At 42.3% G+C, this 22,113-nt stretch overlaps 1 protein-coding gene across 5 annotated transcripts in view; it reads left to right on the top strand.

Annotated features, from left to right (window-relative positions):
* The first annotated feature begins 20,644 nt into the window (after positions 1-20,644).
* The window catches only part of ZCCHC14 (zinc finger CCHC-type containing 14), a 51,072-nt gene continuing 49,603 nt past the window's right edge, over positions 20,645-22,113 (top strand). The window contains exon 1 of one of the 5 annotated variants that reach the window (XM_072117087.1): positions 20,645-20,721. The gene's annotated coding sequence lies outside the window, so the exon portion shown is untranslated. Of the gene's footprint in view, positions 20,722-20,798; positions 20,954-21,031; positions 21,103-21,169; positions 21,554-22,113 lie in introns of those variants that run through there. The other 4 variants (XM_072117086.1, XM_072117088.1, XM_072117084.1 and 1 more) reach the window with 4 other exon arrangements.

Raw genomic sequence — 22,113 nt, 5'->3', positions numbered from 1 at the left:
TCTACATACACACTGGGTGTTTGTTGCATAATGCAAAACCATTTAAATAATGTTTAACCATTTGTTAACCATTTAAATTCCCCCTGGCAAAGCTGCCTGGAGCACTAAAATGTCGGTGCCGGATGATGCCCCCGTGACATCATCTTGGGGGAGGGTGTCAGTAAGTTGCTATAAGAGAAGAGAGTCTATGTGAGACTTCCAGGCATGTCAATGAACACTTGCCGAGGCACACTGTTATAGATCATTAGAAAGATCCCCATATGCTGCAAGACAGTAGTATTGCAGTATATGGCAGAATCCATCAGACCCCTAGGGGGTTCATGTACCCTAAAATTACAGTAATTTTTATATTTTAAGTAAAAAAATAATAAATAAAAGCTCAATCACCCCCTTTCCTTACAAGTGATATAAAAATAAACAAATAAAATCATAAACATGTTGGGCTTCTTCGTGTACCAAAATGCCTGATCTATCAAAATATAAAAATGGTTATTCCTGACTCTATAATAGCAACACAAATAGCGACACATTGTCTGAATCACCACTTTTTTGCCATTTTGCAACACATAAAAATTTAAATAAAAAGTCATCAAAAGGTCTCCAGCAATGAAAATGTCATCTCATCTCTCTACAAAATCTTAAACATATCAAAAAGTTACTTGCCTCAGAATATGGCAAAATGAAGAAATGTTTTTGTACAAAATATTTAAATTTTTTTAAATGTACTAAAACACAATTAAACATCTATAAATTTGGAGAACACATTGAAAGAGGTAAAAACAGGGCCCAAATTAAAATGCAAATATGTTTTTTTCGTCAATTTCACTACATTTGGAATTTTTTCCCAGCTTCTCAGAGGACGGTATGAAATATTAAATATCATGACTAGGAAGTACAATTTGTTACACAGAAAACAAGCCTTTATATAGCTCTGTATGTGGAAAAAAAATTAAGGAATTTTGAAAGTGTTGAGTAATAAAAAAAAGGAAACGCAAAACCAAAAAAGTCTTAAGGTTTGTGTCCTTAAGATGTTAATTTCCTTAGGAAGAGGCAGATGATGCTTTGAAACTGGCAACTGTACTATAAAGTTTTTAAAGTCCTTTTAAATAAACCTGGAAGTGATAAGACCCTCTATGAGAGATTCTGTGGGTAATCCATCCAAGTATTGGTAGCATGCCACAGATTGATCTCAGATTCCATTTAACTTCTCCAAATTACTGTTAATTAACTATCATATAGAAACCCCTGAAGCAACCACCCAAATAAATTAGGTTATATGAGGTGGTACCCCTAATAATAGTTTGACCACCTCACAATTTCCTCCAAAACACTGTGTGAATTACTATATATATAATGTAGTGGCCACATATACATTATATGCTAGTATAATTCACATGTACTGTATATACTAATAAATTAAAGAATTTGCAAATTATGGTGGAAAATAATTATTTGGTCAATAACAAAAGTTCATCTTAATACTTATGTTATATATCATTTGCTAGCAATGACAGAGGTCAAATGTTTTCTGTAAGTCTTCACACGGTTGACACACACTGTTGCTGGTATGTTTTAACTCCCTCCAAAGGTTTTCTATGGGGCAGAGATCTGGAAACTAGCTAGGCCACTACTCTGTTATGTTGGTCCCAGCTTTCTGCAGGTCATTCACTAGGTCCCTCTGTGTGTTTCTGGAATTTTTGCTTATCATTCTTGTGATCATACTGACCTCACAGGGTGAGATCTTCCCTGGAGCTGCTGATCAAGGGAGATTGTCAGTGGTCTTGTATGTTTGTTTATTTTCCAATTATTTCTCCCACAGTTGATTTCTTTGCACCAAGCTGCTTGCCTATTGCAGATTCAGTCCTTCCAGCCTGGTACAGTTCTGCAATTTTGTTGCTGGTGTCCTTCGACAGCTCTTTGGTTTTCCCCGTACTGGAGTTTGGAGTGTGACTGTTTGAGGTTGTGGACCGGTCTTTCATACTGACAACAAGTTAAAACAGAAGCCATTACTACAGGTAATGAGTGGAGGATGGAGGATGAACTTGCTCAATTGGTGGCTGGCTAAATACTTATTTTCCCCAAAGGTACACATGTTGGCTGTCAGACTTAGAGGTTGTGGATCCTCTGAACCACTGCGGACGATGACACAAGCCATTACCTGGGACCGGAGTCTAAGTGGCACCCAGTTTTCACCAGAGACCGCAGCCCGTACCACCAGGTCATTCCACAGGCGTGACTTGTTCGCAGTGCCAGCCAAGGTTGAGGTACAGAAACGGCAGGCAATCTCGTAGTCGGGGACAGGCAAGAAGTCAGGACGGGCCGCACAGTATCGGAGTCAGAGTTGTAGGAACAGGTCAGGGCAGGTGGCAAAGGAGCAAAGTCAGAAACGGAACCAGGGTCACAACGGAAATACTCAGAAACAGCGCAAGGCATCAAAACAGCTTTCTCCAAGGCTCAAGGCACAAAGATCCGTCAGGGTGTGATGGGAGAGGCAGGTTTAAATAGCCTTATGGGAAAATGGCCTGCACTAATTAATGGTGCGCTGGCCCTTTAAATTTTCTGAGACGGGGGCGCGCGCACACGGAGCGAGGCCGGGACTCGGGAGCGGGGACAGGTATGTGGTGCTGGCGCTGCACCTGCGTGGAGCGAGGGGCATGGGTGATATGGGTCGCGGGACCACCCGTGAGAGTGTCACTTGTATGTACATTTATAACTTGCAGAAATTTTCCTTGTATGTACTACCAGTGTTCAGTGTAAATTACACTTGTGACACAATACATTGTATACCTTTGTGACATATCTGCTTATATAGTGTAATACAAACAGTTATTGAATATCACCCGTCCCCAAATATTCTTTTCATTTCACTTGCCTATTACTGCATATACTGTTAGTGTTGGCCATCCTTGTTGGCAAGTATCTAAATATGCTGCAAACATCACCTAGTGTCAGATTTCAATAATGTCAGACATCTGTCCATTTTATATACTAATAATGTATGTACCCCAAAAGGCAATTGACTTTCCTTTTGGAGTGAAAAGTTATTACTCTTTTTTATAGGGAAAAATTTGGTTGAATATTCAGTGACCATATGTATATGATGAACTAAACAAAATAATAATTATTATTTTTTATTTTTTTTTTTAAACGAAAAAGTTATACATTTGTTAAACAAAAGCACCAAATGCCTTTCAGAAAATTGCATGTACTGGTCCCAAACAACATCAAGCACTTAATTTCTACTTGTTCGGGACAGAACATGAAAGGAGTTGTCTGTTATTTTACTGCAAATGTTTAAGGAAGTCTAAAAAGATTTTTCAGGCACAGAGCAATGTTATGCAGTTACTGAGAGGTCAATACATTCCGCATAACTTTATATGGTGAAATAGAAAGAATAAAGCTCTGCAGATGTCTAAAGTGATATGCGGTATAATAACTTGCTAAATATATCATAATTTGTCAGGAGGGGGCTGGAAAAAGAGAAATGTCCTGCAGCCCTCTAGACACAGCAGTGCGATAAAAACCTTTAGGGAGTTTGTAGGCGACTGGAGGAGGAATGTGGATTTGAGGTTTGGAGGAATGTAGGAGGCAGCTCCATAAAAGTGAGTCTTATAGCACTAGTATGTCACCAAGTGGTGCAGATGGGTAATGCACATAAAGTTTTTATTATTTACATCCTGTACATATGATGATTTCTATATCAACATCAAATGAAAAACAAGTAAAATAAATATATACTAAATGACTGGTATAGAAGGGCAGAGAGCCCATATACGGCTTCAGGGAGACTATTCTGGGTTTTGTGTGCACTGTGTATGTGTGTCTTCAAGCGACATTTCCCTTCAAATGGGCAACTGAATCCATACATTATCTAGGCACACATATCCCCACTGACACTACCTCACTTTTTTATCTTTATAAACCCCTGCTTCGGACAATTGAAGGAGACCTTGAGAAATGGGCACAACTTCCCTTGTCATGGTTTGGGAGGATCAATGTTCTCAAGATGGATGTGCTTCCTCGCCTCCTATATCTTTTCCAAACCATCCCTATCCCCCTTCCTAGGTCATACTCCAATAAACTACAACACATGACTCAAAACTTTGTCTTACGTGGCTCCCAACCCCGCATCCGGCGTCGCTACAGCAATTTCAAGGTTCACAATACATAAAAACAAACAAACTATACGCACCTCCTGCTTCTTCTTCCCGGCCTGCGGCTCCGTCTTCTCCTCTTGCAGCCCGGATGCACACGCTATGACGCAATAGTGTTGTGGCCGCATGACGTCATAGTGTAGAAGACAGAGCCACGAAAAAGAAGCCGAAGGCGAGTACAGAGGGTTTTTTTTCTAGATGGCCATGCTGTGCACATTTCATTAATAAGGTAGGGGGGGTCTCTGCAGTGGAAATTTCATTAATAGGGGGATCTCTGCTTTGGAGATTCTATAAAGGGGGTGCTGCTGTAGACATTTCATTAAAGGGGGGGTCTCTGCAGCGGGGGCATTTAAGGGGGCTCTTCTGTAGACATTGTGGGGAATTGCTCTGGTAGACGCTTGGTAGTAGCTCAGGAAGCAGGGACACAAGCAGGATATAGTCCAAATCAAGTCTTTTATTCACACCTTAAATTCAGCCTCAGCATAGGCATAAACAAAAACAAATCCTACTCGAGTGAGTAATGTCTACTACAATGGCACGTCCCAATTTATACCTTTACCTGGCTGCCAGGCACTCGCTCTTGGCCAGCAGGTTATAAGGGGGCACTCAGTAACCTTTCCTGTATGAACACAGGCCAGCATTGATCATTCCAGGTAGTGCCTCCCTTACCGATTATGGCCTGTAGTCTAAGGATGATGGCACACGTGGCGTTTTGAACACGTTTTTGGCCTGTTTTTAAGCAGTCCATTAAAAAACCGCACGCGTTTTTGACCAGTTTGAATTTAGATAATTGGCCAAATCTGTCAAAAAAACTGATGCGTTTTCAAAAAACTTTGTTTTTTAACGCATGTGTTTTTTTTGACGGACTGCTTAAAAACGGGCCAAAAATCACCCTAAGTGTGCTTAGGTTAAAAACTGTGCTTACTGTTTGGTAGATTTCCTTTAATGACCCAGGACATGCCCATCTAGGTGATCACATGGTTACTGTCAGTGTACCCATGTGTTTAGTAGCAGGCGACCAGCCATAACACACAGCCTGGCTCCTGCTGCATCTGCCCAGAACTTAGACATCTTTGTTCAGGGTAATTTAACTACTTAAATTCTCTGGTGGTCATCAGCAACCACGGCTCATAAGGAGATATTCAGAAGGAAAAGGTTGTATTATAGTCCTTGCTATTATACTGCTTTACTATTACAGCCTGCCTGCGGCACATGTAGCTTTACTATGCTCATAAGCTCTTCCTCTTATGGATGCTCAGATCTTCCTCTCTGTTCCTGCCTGTTCTGTGTGGCATTAATGCATAGCCTCTCCTGCTCTCCGCATCCTTCCACTTCCCTCACAATGCACCATTCATTAAGAGTTCATCTGGACATGAAGGAAATTTACTGCACATGCCTGTAATTTATGAGGTATTGGTACTGTCAAAGTTATCTCAACCACTTCTATGGGGTAAGTTCTAGCCTGGATGATGAGTTGGATGTTGTAGATATTCGGGTTTTAAAAGCATTTCATACTTTACCACAAAACAGATAGAAGCTCTTGTTAGCTTACTAAATCACAGCACTGACCTGCATACTTCTGCCTTTTCAACAGCCTTACCTTTCCCCTGTTAGACCCTGTATATGTGTCATACATAAGGAAGCCTCATCTTTTTCGTAATAATAGCTCTGACAGTTTAACAAAGCACCTCGCACAGCAGAGAATACAGATTAGATAGCGGTCCTGGGTGAGTCACAATAGTCTTGAAAATCTGAGCTCCTCTACATGGATAATTACATCAATTACCCTCTAATCCCACATGAGTTGCAAAATCTCCTTAATTCTCTTCTGTCATCTTGCTGTGCTTATATATAGAGGATCCATAGGATTGTATATACACACACATATTAAACAGCTCACCGATTTAAATAAATATATAGGTAAATGTATTTTATCTATCCTATTGATAGGAAATTCTCATCAAGTGTAACAACCCATCCAATCCACACTGGCAGAAAAATTAAGTCATGTCCATAAATGAAGTTAGATGTACTATAATGTGAATAATAATGAGAATAAATAATGAACACATGAATAAAGAAAGCTGCAAAAAGTCATGGAAAGTCATGCCACCAGTTTAGAAAGCATTCCTAAGGTTGATGCCATACATGGCGTTTTTAAACATCCGTTTTCAGTCCGTTTTTGGCTGTTTACCATGCATTTGGCTGCTTACAAACTGTTAAGATAATTGGGGAAAAAGGACTAAAAATGGACCAAAAACGCCATGTGTGGCATCACCCTAACACTTTTCAGTGAAAATAATTATTAGAAGAGTTTTCCAAGAGCCAATAAAATATGACACGAAGGTGGATATTTCAGCAAGACATTGGGGTGATGTATTTATGTGTCGGTCATTAGACCAGTGCAGAATAGAGCTAAACCGTTCTCCGTTCCGCCAGATTAATCATTGTGTCTGATGCCGGATGATGAATCTGGTACAGTAGAAGTGTCAGCACCTGTCCAGCAAACCGCACAACCACAACCAGGCTTGGCGCTAGCTGTCAGGCTAGGTAAGTGGTGGCAAACTCACCCTGCAATGTCCCTGCGGACGTGTTCACACTGGTGCACAGAATACTAACACAGGTCTGAGACAGGGACAAACAACAGATATATACAGGTCTTCAGGCGGGATATACACAAGTCAGGTCGAGATCAAGCTGGTATATACAGGTCAGGTCCAGATACAGACAGACAAGTGGAGACAGGTCAAGATCAAGATGGCTGCAAAGGTACAGAATCAGATACAAAACACAGAATACCAAACAAGATAGCAAGAGCACTAGATACACAGGAAAGACTTGAAGAATAACCAACCAGGTCTGATGGGAATAGGCATGTATATAAGGCAGTTCCCGGAACCGCCTCCAGCAGTACACTGGGAGAAACTGTCCATCAGGCTAGTAACCCTTGCTGGGCAGGACAGAAATGCAAGGAGCAGGGTGTGGCTCGGTTAATCCAAACACAAGCATTAAGCCACAGTTCACACACAAATAAATCTATTCCGCCAACTGCGGATAGTGCGACATTTAGGCACGAACATTACAAGAAGCTTCACAATATAGAATTTTCTGGCACAGGGGCTATTTCCTTCAAGGTCACAACCCCAGTTTACATATGACATAACCCTTTTAAACAAATTGGAAAACTGCCTAAAAATATATACTAAAACATTCAATGAATGTGGCATACTGCATTTCAGGTGCAAATTACTCCAGAATTCTGATGTACCGTATATTCCGGCGTATAAGACGACCTGGTGTATAAGATGACCCCCCTACTTTCCTGTTTAAAATATAGAGTTTAAGATATATTCGCCGTATAAGACTACCCCTTTTCCAACGCATACAAAACACCGGTAAAAATTAAAAAAAAAAACATTTGAATTTAACATGGTCCTTTTTTTAATGTAAATTCTTATGACATGCAGGTATAGCAGGAAAACTGTCGCTCATAAACATAAGGCATACAACAACAACATTACCATTACAGCACAGCACCCAGTAGTATACAGCACAGCCCCCAGTAGTATACAGCACAGCCCTCAGTAGTATACAGCACAGCCCTCAGTAGTATACAGCACAGCCCCCAGTAGTATACAGCACTGCCCCCAGTAGTATACAGCACTGCCCCCAGTAGTATACAGCACAGCCCCCAGTAGTATACAGCACAGCCCCCAGTAGAATACAGCACAGCCCCCAGTAGAATACAGCACAGCCCCCAGTAGTATACAGCACAGCCCCCAGTAGTATACAGCACAGCCCCCAGTAGTATACAGCACTGCCCCCAGTAATATCCAGCCAGCCCAGCATTAATAGAAAATAATAAACTTTTATACTCACCCTCCGGTGGCCCCGACCTGCAGCGCTGCTCCCCCGATGTCCGCGTGGGTCCTCTTCTGGCTTCGGCGCCCGTCTTCTGTCTTCACTAACTTCGTGCCGGGCGCCGCCATTGTTCTCCCCTGGACGGCGCCTAGTATGACGCGCCGCTGCTGACGTCATACTAGGCGCCGCCCCGGGGAAAAGCATGGCTGCGCCCAGCAGAAGAAAGGAGACTGCGCGGAAGACGATCCGCGCGGACATCGGGGCCAACGGAGGGTGAGTATGCACCCCGATGTCTTTTTGAGGCTGCCGGCAGCTTTTTGAGGCTGCATTATGCAGCAAAGACTTACCGGCTATGGAGAGGACTCAGCCCGTGAGCCCTCTCCATGCACCGGGACCCGCCGTATAAGACGATTACCGGCGTATAAGACGACCCCAGAGAAGACAGAAGATTTTTCTGTCTTCAAAAGTCGTCTTATGCGCCGGTATATACGGTACATTCATTGATACATGTCTCGCTATGATCCCAAACACAAAGGAAACTCTCAATTGGTTTCAGTGAAAGAAAATAAAGTTGCTAGAATGGCCCAGTCAAGCACCTAACCCAATTAAAATTCTATGGAAAGAACTAAAGTCATAAAAAGAGCCAATGGATTTGAAGAGTGTAAGAGAATGGGCCAAAATCACACCTGATCAATGTACAAGTTTCCACTGTTTAACCCCTTAAAGGTATAAGGGATGTATGAAGAGGGCTCACGGGCAAAGTCGCCGGCGGCGTTTAAAAGACGGCGGCGCGCGGGCGCCGCCATCTTTATTACGATCGCCGCGCCCCCGAACGTCATCGGGTTGCCATGGTAGCCTCGGGTCTTTATTTGACCCGAGACCAACTGGCATCTGCAGATTCGTTACAATGAGCCAGTGGCTCATTGTAATGAATGTGCTGCAAAAATGCCATATATTGCAATACAGAAGTATTGCAGTATATGGTAGGAGCGATCTGACTATCTAGGGTTAATGTACCCTAGATGGTCTAAAAAATAGTGAAAAAAAAATTTAAAAAAAAGTTTAAAAAATAAAAAAAATTAATAAAATATTACAAGTTCAAATCACCCCCATTTCCCTAGAACGGATATAAAACATAATAAACTGTAAAAATCACAAACATATTAGGTATCGCCGCGTCCCAAAATGCCCGATATATCAAAATATAAAAACGGTTACGGGCCGCGGTGACCTCCGAGGCGGGAAATGGCGCCCAAATGTCGGAAATGCGACTTTTACACCTTTTTACATAACATAAAAAATTAAATAAAAAATGATCAAAATGTCGCACAGACCTCAAAATGGTAGCAATGAAAATGTCGCCTCATTTTGCAAAAAATGACCCCTCACACATCTCCGTGCGCCAAAGTATGAAAAAGTTATTAGCGTCAGAAGATAGCAAAAAAATGTTTTTCTTTTTTGTACACATTCGTTTAATTTTTGAAAATGTATTAAAACACAATAAAACCTATATAAATTTGGTATCACCGCGATCGCACCAAACCGCACGTGCTGGTTTTTTTCAATTTTTCCACATTTGGAATTTTTTTTCAGCTTCGCAGTACACGGCATGTTAAAATAAATAACATCACGGGAAAGTAAAATTTGGTACACACAAAATAAGCCCTCACACAGGTCTGTAAACGTAAAAATGAAAAAGTTATGGATTTTTGAAGTTGGAGAGCGAGAAATTAGCCGAAAAACCCTGCGTCCTTAAGGGGTTAAATTCAGTAGCCATTCCGCAACCTTTGCAATTATTCTGTGGAAGTTAACATGTGGGAGATTGGAAAAGATGTGCAATGGCAGATTAGTGGTCCGTTTTTAAGCAGTCCGTAAAAAAAACGCATGCATTTTTTCAAAACGCAACTGTTTTTGACCGTTTTTATCAATTATCTTAATTAAAACTGGTCAAAAACGGATGAATTTTCAAAAAACGCAACAGTTTTTCCAAAACGCATGCGTTTTTGGACAGACTGCTTAAAAACGAACCAAAAACGGGTTCAAAACGCCATGTGTGGCATCACCCACGGCCGATTGCATATGCGTTTCTATGCAAGCACCCGGTGTCAAAACGCAGGGTTTTTTTGCGGACACACAAACAAAACTGATGCATCACGGAGACAAAACGAAAGAAAAATGGCGACACAATGGAGACAAAACGAAGTGGATGCGCAATTGAAGCTGAACATCAATGATAATGTGAAAGAGCCCTAACCCAACATCATGTCCTCCATTTTTACCAGGCAAACCCTAAAAAATACAATGCAAAAAACTAACAACAACCTCACACAGCGCACACAGGTCATATTTGAAAGGAAGACCTTCACTGACATGACACAAGGGTTATCTCATATATCAGAAAGTTAGTCAGTTACTACATTATTGGTCAGTAACAGGCAACTCCCAGGTGATGATCTGCTCTATTGGGGACTTCTCCCGGCTGGCAGAATTTTCAGATGTCTTCAGTGACTTGTAATCATTACTGTGCAACTACAGTAAATATACCAGGGCCACTTACAATGCAATGTCACCTGCATAACAACACTAGGCTCCTAAATAATACATGCTCCTCCCACCAGAACTGACCACACTGTGACCATATAAATACCATATTATTATATTATACCTCATGAATATATACTTTACACTTTAAATAATATATGCAACATGCCCGGTAATATAATATTATAACCTCCTTGATTATTAATAAATACAGCACCCTCAATTTATTGTATAATAAACAGCGCCCCAACCACATTCTTATCAATGTATTCACTGCATACCTATAATTAACAAAAATACAGAATAAATCACCCCTTATATATCAATATAGTAAAAAGCAATATGCAGTTATTTATATGCAGCACCACCTAATTATCATAGTCTTAAAGTAATTATTATAGCCAGCCCCCAGCAATTAATATTTCTAGCCACCAGTCATAAATATGTCCAGCCTAATTTATACAGCACACCAAATAATTAGAAAGTCTTCAGAGTGGCATTAACAAAAAAGCAATAAAACAGAGCTAATATTCTTATATGTGTTATCCATTGCCTCCTTCCATCTAAAAACAATAAATTAAATTAAGCTTATGAGCCTGAAGGGATCTGGGGGTGGTACTAGAGTCCCTCAGTGCTGCAGATTCATGGGCTGTTACAATGATCAGAACATGTCTCGCCCTTCCCCTGCTCTCTCTGGCAGTGTAATCTATAGTAGCAGCCGCAGGAAGCACGGGGAGGGGGCATACCTGCTCTGCTCTTTGTAATAGCTTGTGAAGCTACATCACTGAGAGGCTCTGGAAACATCCAACAGAACCCTTCAGGTTCATTCAAAGTTGATTTTAGAAGGAAGGAAGCCATGGATAAATACTATAAAAGGAGATCATCACAGTTGTCTGGTGTCTGGAAGTAAGCATCCTTGATTATGATGGTAGATTTTCTTTAAACATACAGAGGTACACAGATATTAGAAGCTGATACATATTTCCACAACTACAACTGTGGGTAGAAGCAGAAGTTGCGGTCTCTGGTATATCAGCCAGGATTGCGTAGCGCTACTTTAACTTAAAATAGGATTGGAGAAAATCCTTATTCAGTCTAATCCTCTGATTTGTGATAATACACATGCTTTTTCATGATCTGGCAGCTGTGGATTACAGACATACAGTGAATACACAGTCCGTTGCCATAGTCACATTCCATAGCTCCTCGTTGTATTAATAAATAAGACTTTCCTGTATGAACTACACAGGTCCTTGTGGACTGTGCGAGTGCTGCTACCATAAAAATAGTGGTACACTTGTAACATTAAAGTGAATCAGCTAGTATTCTTTCGACTAGTGAACAGCATTTTAACCCCTTAATGACCGCCCTATCAGCTTTTTACGGCGCTCATTAAGGGTACTTCTTCAGACGCGTAAGCCTTTCTACGGCAGCGCGTCAGGAGAAGATTTCGGGACATCAGGTCCTGCAAGTGCCGGTGTCGGGCTGTGATATCACAGCCCAGACACGGCACTAACACCCGGGATCGGAAAAACTCCGGCGTGTAAGCGTGTCCAGCGTGGATCGGACCCCCCTACCGCAGCCCCGGGTTCCAACGAGTGACCCGGGGCTTCCAGCTCCTCTACCCGCCGGGTTCTGCCTTCCTGGCAGCATGCTCAGTTACTTTCACTATACACTGCAATACAAGTGTATTGCAGTGTAAAGGCTTGAATAAGCGATTGGACGATCGCTTGTTCAAGCCAAGAAGTAGAAAATGTAAAAAAAAAAAAAAAAAAAAAAAAGATGAAATCATTTTATGATATAATTAAATAAATAAAATAAAAGTCCCATAATATCCCCAGTTACACATAAAATGCAAATAAAGTATATAAAACACAAAAACACGTACATATTTGGTATCACCGCGTCCGTATCAATCTGTACAATAAATCTAAATCAATCTTGAACCCGCTCGGTGAACGATGTAAAAAAAACTCCCTAATATGATACGACTGAAAAGAACAACTCTTTTCGCAAAAAATAAGCCCTCAACCAGATCTGACAACAGAAAAATACAGAAGTTATGGCTCTAAAAAGTTGTCAATAGTAAAAACAATGCGATATTTTCCAATATTGGTTTTGCTCAGGAAAATTGAGCAAAGATAAGAAAAACTATATAAATGAGGTATCACCGCAATCGTAGTGAACCAGAGAATAAAGATAAAATATTATTTTTATGTTACGGTGAGAGGGGGTGGGGGGGAGTGCTAAAAATCCAAAATAAAAATTGATGATTTTGTTTGTGTCCCCCTTGAAATAGTTAATAAAATTTCATGAATAAGCTACAAACCCCCAAAATGAATTATCTATACATTGCATCTCATCCCGTAAAAAATAAGCCCTCATATCTTTGCATTACCAAAAAAAAATAAAAATTTATAGGTTGTACAATGTGACAATACAAATCTGCTGTGAATGGCGCCTCCATTCATTCTATACTCGGCCATGCGCCCGTACAGAAGTTTACCACCACATATGGGGTATCAGTACACTCAGGAAGAATTGGGCATCAAACGTTGCAGTGTGTTTCATCATTTAATTTATTCTGAAACTTGGCCACAGTTTGGCCTAAATGAATGTATTTTCCAAAAAAATTCCATAGTTTCTAAATCGCAGGTCCATATTGTTTTAACCCATGTGAAACACTTAAAGGGTTAATGGACTTAATAGAAGTTGTTTTACATAGGTTGAGGGGGGAAGTTTCTATAGTGGGGTAATTTATGTGGTTTTACTATTATCTAGGCCTTTCCAAGTCACTTGAAAGCTGAGTTGTCCCTCAAAATGTGAGTTTTGGCAATTTTCATGAAAATGAGAAAAATCGCACCTAAAGTTCTGCATCTCATAGCATCCTAGAAAAATGAGAGGACGCATAAAATATCATCTCAACATAAGGCAGAAATTCCGTAAATGTTAATTATCAAACTTTTTGGGTAGTTTTACTTCCTGTCTGGAAAGCAGAACATTTCAAACTTGGAAAATGAAGAATTTTTACAAACTTTTGCCAAATTTTCACTTTTTTTCAGAACGAATCACAAAACTTATCACTTAAATTTTGTAACTAACATGAAGTATAATGTGTCACGAGAAAACTATGTTAAAGCGTTCCGAAGTTATAACCAATTATCGTGAGACATGTCAGATTTGAAAAATCGAGTCTGGTCATTGAGATGAAAACTAGTGTCGGTGATAAGGGGTTAAATGGGCAAAGAGACCCAGACAACCCCAAACATATAGCTGGCTGCTCACCAGGCTTTTCATTGGTACAAAATATTAGCTTATTTGATGCACTTTAGGGTCAACGGGGCATATTTATGTATCGGGGCCTCGATTGTGCAGCGTTTATCCTACGCCAGGCAGGGCCTGGCTTAGAAAAAACCGCAGCCGCCGACTTTTCACATTTGAAAAGTCGCCGGGAGCAGCGAGTGCGCAGGCGCGGGGACAGTAACGCCCCGCGCCGGCCCACTCACGGCCGGCCGCGCCCTCTGCTCGGCCAGCTGCGCCCCCCCCCCCTTCACACCCCACTGGCGTGAAAGTGGAGGATCGGGGCAAATAATCGCAAAAGCTGGCGTTGCGCAGAGGTCCTGATAAATATGCCCCAATGTGTGTTATCTATGGTGACTTGCATTTTTTTATAAAATATATATTGTGAACTTTCAATAAAGAATTTTGTATTTATTATTTTTATCTACTAATGAATGTGCAAAGCTTTACTTGTATTGAGTGGGCAACAATGTGAGGGCCATAATATGAAGGGTCAACAATATGAGGGGGCAACACTGTGAGGGGTCAGAATAAAAAGGGTCAACAATATTAGGAGGAACAATAATACAATGGGGAACAAGAGGAGGAACATTGTGAAGTTTCCACAATATATGGGGCACAATGTGATGGGGAGCTGCAAGATCTGAGGCCTAACAATTGTAATGACCGTATTTAACCCCTTAATGCAAAAGTAGATCTGATGGTAGCTTCCTCCTTCCTGTGTAAGTAATAAAGTAGTAGTAAATTGACTGCAAAGGCTACTGGGGCGTGAATTAGCCTTAGCGCCTAGTGTCCGGCCAGGCTAGTACAAGCCCCAGTAGCCTCTGCAGTTAACCCCTTACCGACATGTAAGCAATTTGCTGCCAATTGTTGAGCCACTGATCGCCGCTGGCGCATGGGTGCCGCCATCTTGGCGAGGTTAGTCGCTCCCCATGACATCATCGGGGAGTGGTGATCAGTCACCATGTCGTTTAACCCTTTCATTACAATGTGCGATCAGACTCCAAGACTAAAGATAAATCCCACTGAGGGGATGATTCATTAATAGTAGTACGTAAGCGCAGACAGGCCTGGAAAATTGTTTTTACCCACCTGAGTTCCGCCAGCGCTGGGTCAAAGAAGGCGCTTGAGGCCGAGACCTGGACTTTCAAGGTGTCATAGTCCTTTCTTAGTCCTTTTTCAAACCCCTCCTGCAGAAAATCAAGGATCTGACAGATATTGGGAGAATCTTGGTTAGGCATGTCTTTTGACCAGGACCAAAACTTTTTCCACAATTATAAAAATATGGCTTGTGTTACTGGCTTCCTACTATTTTTTAAGGTTTTAATTACCTTACACGATAGCCCTTTTGATTTTAAGAGGGCGCTTTCAGGATCCAGGTTGATAAGTTTAGAAACCCTGGGTTCTGATGCAGGACTGGTCCCTGATGTAGAAAGTCCTGCCTCTTGGGAAGGATGAATGGAAAGTCTACTGCTAATTTCTGTAGAAGTGGGAACCATTTCTTTTTTGGCCAAAAGAGTGCTACAAAGATAACTCTGGCTGGACTGACTAAAAGTTTCTACAGTACCCTGTTTATCATCGGAATTGGGGAAAAAGCATATATATCAGATCTTGATTCCAGACCTGTGAAAATGCATCTAGTCCCAAACTTCTCTTGGATTCAGTGGAGAGAACTTTTCCACTTTGCAGTTTTTTCTTGAGGCAAAGAGGTCGATGGTAGGTAGTCCCCCCATCTTAAAACGCTCTCCTGGAAGACCTCCTCGCTCAGGCTCCATTCATGGGGAAGGACCTAAGTCCTGCAGAGGTAATCTGCTACCACGTTCTTTGAGCCTTTCAAATGGATGGCCGAAATCGACAGAATATTTTCCTCTGCACACAAAAATATTTTTTGTGATATTTTTAGTAGCTTCCCTGATCTGGTTCCGCCCTGTCTTTTTAGATAGGCAACTGTAGTGGTATTGTCTGACAGGATTTTCTAGCCTCTAGTGTCTACAGGACTGCCCCCAATTCTCTTTCGTTTGAAGAGATCTGTGCCATTTTGCGGGACCAGTGGCCCTGAACATATTTTCCTGGAAGGAGAGCCCCCCATCCGGAGCTGCTGGCATCTGTTTGAATCTGAATTAGCCGCCATTGAACCCAGTCTACTCCCTGCTGTAGGTTTCTGGAATTCTTACACCAATTCAATGACCTTTTCACTTTTCAGGGAATCAATAAAGGCCAATGTAAGTGGTGATGGTTTGTGTCCCATTTTGAAAGAATCGATGATTGCAAAGTCTTTGAATGATTTTGGCACCAGGCCACACTCTGGATGCATGATATCATGGACCCCAGAAGACTCATTGCCATCTGAACTAAAACAGATTTCTTTTTGAAATTCCTGATCTTTCCTAGCAGCTTGTCCATTTTTTTTCCTGTGGAAGATAGGAGGTTTGTTGTACAGAATTAATTATACACCTAAGAGCTCTTTTATGTAATTTGGGACAAGATCCGATTTTTCTAAATTTATGATCCAGCCCAGAGATTGTAATACTTCTATTTAGCACTTCTACCGAGTCTCCTATCAGCAGGAAATCATCTAAGTATGGGACAACAAAGACTTCTTCTGTTCTAAGGTATTTCATGACTTCTACTATGATCTTGGTTAAGATCAGAGGAGCTGAAGAGAGACCACAGGGTAATGCTGTAAACTGAAAAAGAAACTCTTCCTTGGACAGAGAAAATATTGCAAACCGTAAGTATTTTTGTGACTCTGGGTGAATAGGTACATGATTATAAGCATCCTTGAGATCCAAGGTACATAAAAGGGCTTTGTAAATTATTAATGGAGTGGCAGATTTTACTGATTCCATTTTGAATTTCACATATTTGTTCTATATATTTTTTATTATAGAGAGTAACCACCTGTTTGCTGTTATGTTTTCCCATTGGAGGAGAAAATTTTTCAATCTTTCCCCCACTCTGGCGTCATTGTCTTTTCTCCTGCTTATTTGAGGAACTGAAAAGGAAAGGCTCGCTCTTCCCTCCTCTAGACATGTTCCAGAATCCCTGTTTCCAGGTCTGTCTATTTTTGAACTTTGGCTGCTCCTTGATTGATCAGAAGTTACTTAGGTTGTTGTCTAGCCTCCGGTTCTGATCCAAACAGAAATTCACAGGAAAATGGAAGGCTACATAACTGCGACTCAGACCGCAAATCTCCAGACCACTGCCTTAACCAAAGTGCTCTCCTAGTCGCATCTGATAATGCAACTTCTCTTGCTTAGAAACGAATGGTCTCTGCTTATGCATCTGCTATAAAAGCTGTAGCTGATTTTAGTAACAAAATAGAGTCTAAAATTACTTCTCTAGACGTACCTTCTCTAAGATGATCTTCAAGCTGTCTTAACCAGAAGAGAAGAGTGTGGGACACCGAAGTAGTTGCAATATTCGTTAGTTGGAGTTGCCATTTGATTTCCTATCCATGGCATCTTTGAGCGGTGTTGAATCTTCAAACGGTAGATCAGTTTTTTTGACTACCTTGGCAATAGGAATATTAACCTTGGGCACATTATCCCAGATCTTTGTCACCTCCAGGTTGAACAATAGGTGATTCCTAAATTCCTTCGGATTGTTTAAACGTCTTTCCGGATCCTTCCATTCACCCTGGATAAGACCTTTAAGATTATCAATAATATGAAAAACTTTAACCTCTTTTTGTGTTAATCCACCAAACATCTCATCCACTATGGATCTCTCTTCTACTGTATCTTCAATGTTTAAGGTGTCTCTTAAAGTCCTTCCATTTCCTCATTCGGAAATTGGTAGTTGGGGTCATTTGGTACAGATTGTTGCATCATTATGTCGGGTTAATTCATCTCTACTTCATAGGAACAAGAACTGTCTTATGCGGCGGACTCCTTGAAGCTTTTATCTCTTCACGCATAAGCACTCTTAATTCATCCATAAATGATGATTTCTCTTCTTTTAATATTTCCTCTAAACAATCCCTGCATAAGCTCTTTTTGTAAGAAACATCAAGTTTTGTGTTACAGATCTGGCAAAGTTTATAAGGTGCCATTTTTGGTTTATCTTTCTCACAATCCTTAGATTTTTCCTTTTCTTTCCCAGAGATATCCTTCTCCTGTTATTTAGAAGGAAAAGAGGAGTAATGCCAATTAGAAGCAGACTCCTAACAAAGCATATAGTGCCAAATACCCATTGGCATTCAGCCAATTGTCCTACTTACAGAGCCCAGGGTTAGGGAACGGATTACAGCCTCCTCTGCCATGCTGGGATGGTCTCAGCTGATCCACATAGACCTCAGCAGACTGTGGCTATGCCGCAATCTTATACATACCTTCCGGCGTCTGATGTCATCTCTTACAGCCCATCTCCTAGGCCGTGATGCGGAGGTCTCTGATGTCACTTACGTTCAAAGCAGAAGTGCCTTTACGCACTATGACTGCCACGGACCCAAAAACAAGCCGTATGGCTGCCGATACTGCCCCATGGGACCCGGAGACCCCAAGTATGAACCACGGAATCACGAGGTCAGTCGAGGGAAGCCCCAGTGAAGCAAGCACAGGAGGTACGAGATCCCACCCCCCTCCTTCCCTGGAGTAGAGAGAGAGGTTTACTCTCTACCCTCAGGAAAAACACTGGTGGGAGGTTGATGGTGGGGCCTTTTAATGCTCTCAATTTCCTGTCCCTAAAGGGGAAGGGGAAGAAACCTCCAGGGTTGGAAATAAAGATTTCAACAAGATTTTGCAGGCAGGAGGAATCTACTGCAACACCCTCGCCGATGCAAGGCGGAGGAGTGGTTGCGAATACGTCCCACCATGTAGCTTGCAGCCTGTGTAGGGTCTAGTCAGCCCCACAGCATGTCACTACATCACACTACATAGTCCCTATAGGACACAGGGGAACATTGCAGTGGTAGATCCTGCCTGGTAAGGCAGGAGTTAATTGTTTGATGTGATGTCATATGTGTCAGCCAATCACAGGTGTTATACTTTGTCTCTGTGAGCTGAGATGTAAGCTGAGATGTAATTGGAGGGGCAGCCACCACCTGACCAGGGGAGTTACAAGACCCTGACAGGAAACTTCCAGAAGAGTGCAGTCTCTCCCAGGAGAGAGAAGAGAGCAGTCAGACGAGGAGTCTGCAGAAGCAGACTGGAGTAACTCCAGTCTAAACTCTATACAGCTAGCATACCAGACCAGAGCAGGAAGAGCCTAGCCCCTGCCTGAAGAGTGGAGCTAATAGCTAAGAGTTAGTGAGGAAAGGGGTTTTCATCCTACCTTTAAGGGTGATACCTGAAGCACTCCAGGACAAGCTGAAGCTTCCTATTAGGACACAGCTACCTCCCCAGCCTGCCCTCTGCATCCAGGCTGGCGCTCTACCTCCTGTGGCTCCCTCCAACTGCATCTCAGCACTCCACCATTCTGTTAAAGGCACGTTGCTGCGGTTCCTGTCGGTTCCAATAAAGAACTGTAAGTTGTTTTTGTTCAACCTCTGCCTCCGTCTGGTCCCTGCTACTACAGCTGCCATCATCACAGGCACCCTGTCCACCACACAGAGACTCATACTCTAGACACCAAAGGGTTGCCCCAGGGAGATCCGCTATAGCAGCCTCTCCCTCATCATTTCTTGCCAACACCACCCTGCTGGAGACCTGCCAGGCTGTAGGACAGCCCTCCGGTTCCCCATACCAAGCACCGTGACACAAGCGTGCTTAGGCCGCAACCGCCAGCCACTACCATCAGATCTACTTCTGCTAGTAGAATCCTATAGCAGAACATGTCAGGTACATGTGTAGCTGATATGTGTGTCTCACACATGTGTATTAGGAGGGAGACCATGTCAGCAGATATAGCACTGACTCTCGCAATGCTTTACTATACATTACACACAGACATGAGCACGGGGAGGAGAGGGGAGGGGGTGACATCACCGCCTCTGACCATGTGACCAGCCTAATTTACATAATAAAGATGATTTTAGCATGAATAATGTATGAATTGACTAGATAAAGGCTGTGATGGAATCCTTGTGAGCTGCTCCAACAGGTAGAAGTGACAGAAATAGTGAAAGAGACCTGATGACAGGTGTCCTTTAAAGAGGACCTTTCTTATTTTGAGATGAATATCCACTCTGTAGAGGCTGCTACACAGATCCAGAGGTACTTTTAATTTTCTCGCTAGCCCCCTCCCCCAAGGTGGCGAAGATCAATAAAGATATCTGACCATTATAATCCTCTTCGCAGTCAGATCCGAAGAACAGGACTAGGGTTATGATAATCTTCCCTGACAAGTAGAAGATTATCATAAAATTATAATGGTCAGATATTGCAAGAGAAAAAATTCTAACTGCCCCTGGATCAGTGGTGAAAGGTCCCCTGAAATTAAGTGTGAGGAGAGTGGAGGGTGGTAGGAGTACACAAAACCTGGGCATTAAAAGCATGGGGAGATGAATAAAATTGGAGGAACAAAAGTAGAGGTAGTTTCATTAGTATTATACAGGTCCATAAGGATTTGGCTGCACGAAGGATGTATTGCATTATGTGGGGACAATTATACTACTCTTGGGAGTGGAGCATTGGCTGTGGTTTAGGAAAGAGAGAGGAGCGGTTGTCCCTCTTTCTAAAAAAAAAAAATTGACTTTATGCACTTTTACTGCTACAAAAGTTGGGAGGCCCCTTGGGTACCGGGCATCATGCAGGAGGCACCATATACTGTTGGTAGGTGACGGTCTATCCTACAAACACAAAGGGTGTGTGTGAGCCATCATTCAGGAGATCTCGTTATCATGTGGCTGTTTTCCTATTACGTTTGAATAAAGCTAGAAGAAACAAACGTGACGAGAAATCTGCCCGGCAGGCGCTAGGGCCAGGTACGTCCTACAAGTGCACACATGACAGGGCTCCCGGATGATGAGAGACACACCTACACATCTGGACCCTCGGGGTACTTGACGTAGGAAGGCGCTACGGTGGAGCTACAGCGGGTGACTGTGTGGCGCACATTAGCCCGTCTAATATTATCACATAGACCACCTAGTGAGCTCTGGAAGATTAGGGTTACACTAAAATATATATAGAAAGCAGGGCAGCGCTCCTATACGAGTAGGTTCGGTCCCCTTCTGATATACAGCAACGTAGACCAATAGGACGTCACTTGAGGGGTTGGGAAACCATGGCGCCTTCCCGTTTTGAGTGACAGGCTACCTCGGCCATCCACGACAGCGCTTTTTTTCATCTCCTTCTAGGTAGAGGTGAGAAGATTGACAAAGCCTGCCGGCCAATCATAGCTATCACTTTCACTATGTGGGCGGTTCTACCCGAGCAACTACCCAATGGATTATCTTGGCATAGCAGGCCGCGGGCGGGACATCATGTCAGTGGGGCGCTAGTCGTTCACTTAACGGTTTGTGAGTAACATTGAAATAACGGCAAGTAACGGTAACCCCGGGGGCGCCGGATCCCGGTCAGGACAGAAGGAAGACTGCGCCTCGTTTTCTTGGCGTGCGGTCACGTCGGTCGGGGTCGGTGGTTGTATCTCGTCCTGCCCCGGTTATCCATACAGACACCCGTCGGGAAAGGGAGGTGGCAAACGTCTTACCCGTAACTGGAGGGAACGGCAGAGTACGGGTAGAGCGGGAGGATCGCGAGACCTCTTGACCTATTAAATAGTTGTCACGACAAGCTCCGCCCCAGTGGCTGCTGGTAAGAGGGGGACTCTACACATCTGTGTTCTAATACTACAGACTACATTGTACAGGCATGTACAGCGATGCACAGTGTCATATTGTATGTAAACCTTTATGTACTGCGTGATACTGAGTTGTGTTTTAGGATCATACATTATATAGACGTCATACATTGAGGTGTATTTTATACTAATGTGCAGTATCTCTGTAATACACAGCTTAATGTAACCACATGGGGGAGATCTATCATGACGTTTATGATGAGGTACAACTGTTCTAGTTGCTTATGGAAACCAATCAGAGCTCAGCTTTAATTTTATAAACAGCTGTGGAAAGTGAAAGCTGAGCTCTAGTTGGTTGCCATAGGCAACTAGAACAGTTCTGTTCTAAGAGACTTATGATAAATCCCTCCTTATATCTTTAGATTATAAACAACTTGTAATGTATATCTTTATATAATGTACAATGTACTAAACAACGTGTGATGTACAGTATGGTATTTTATACAATTCATTATGATCTTTCAATGTACGCTGATACTATTGGAATGTAATATGTGCATTATATAAAGCTCAT

Source organism: Engystomops pustulosus, chromosome 7 (genome assembly GCF_040894005.1).
Source record: "Engystomops pustulosus chromosome 7, aEngPut4.maternal, whole genome shotgun sequence".
NCBI classification, from domain to species: Eukaryota; Metazoa; Chordata; class Amphibia; order Anura; family Leptodactylidae; genus Engystomops; species Engystomops pustulosus.
This window is presented reverse-complemented; position numbering and strand designations above follow the sequence as displayed.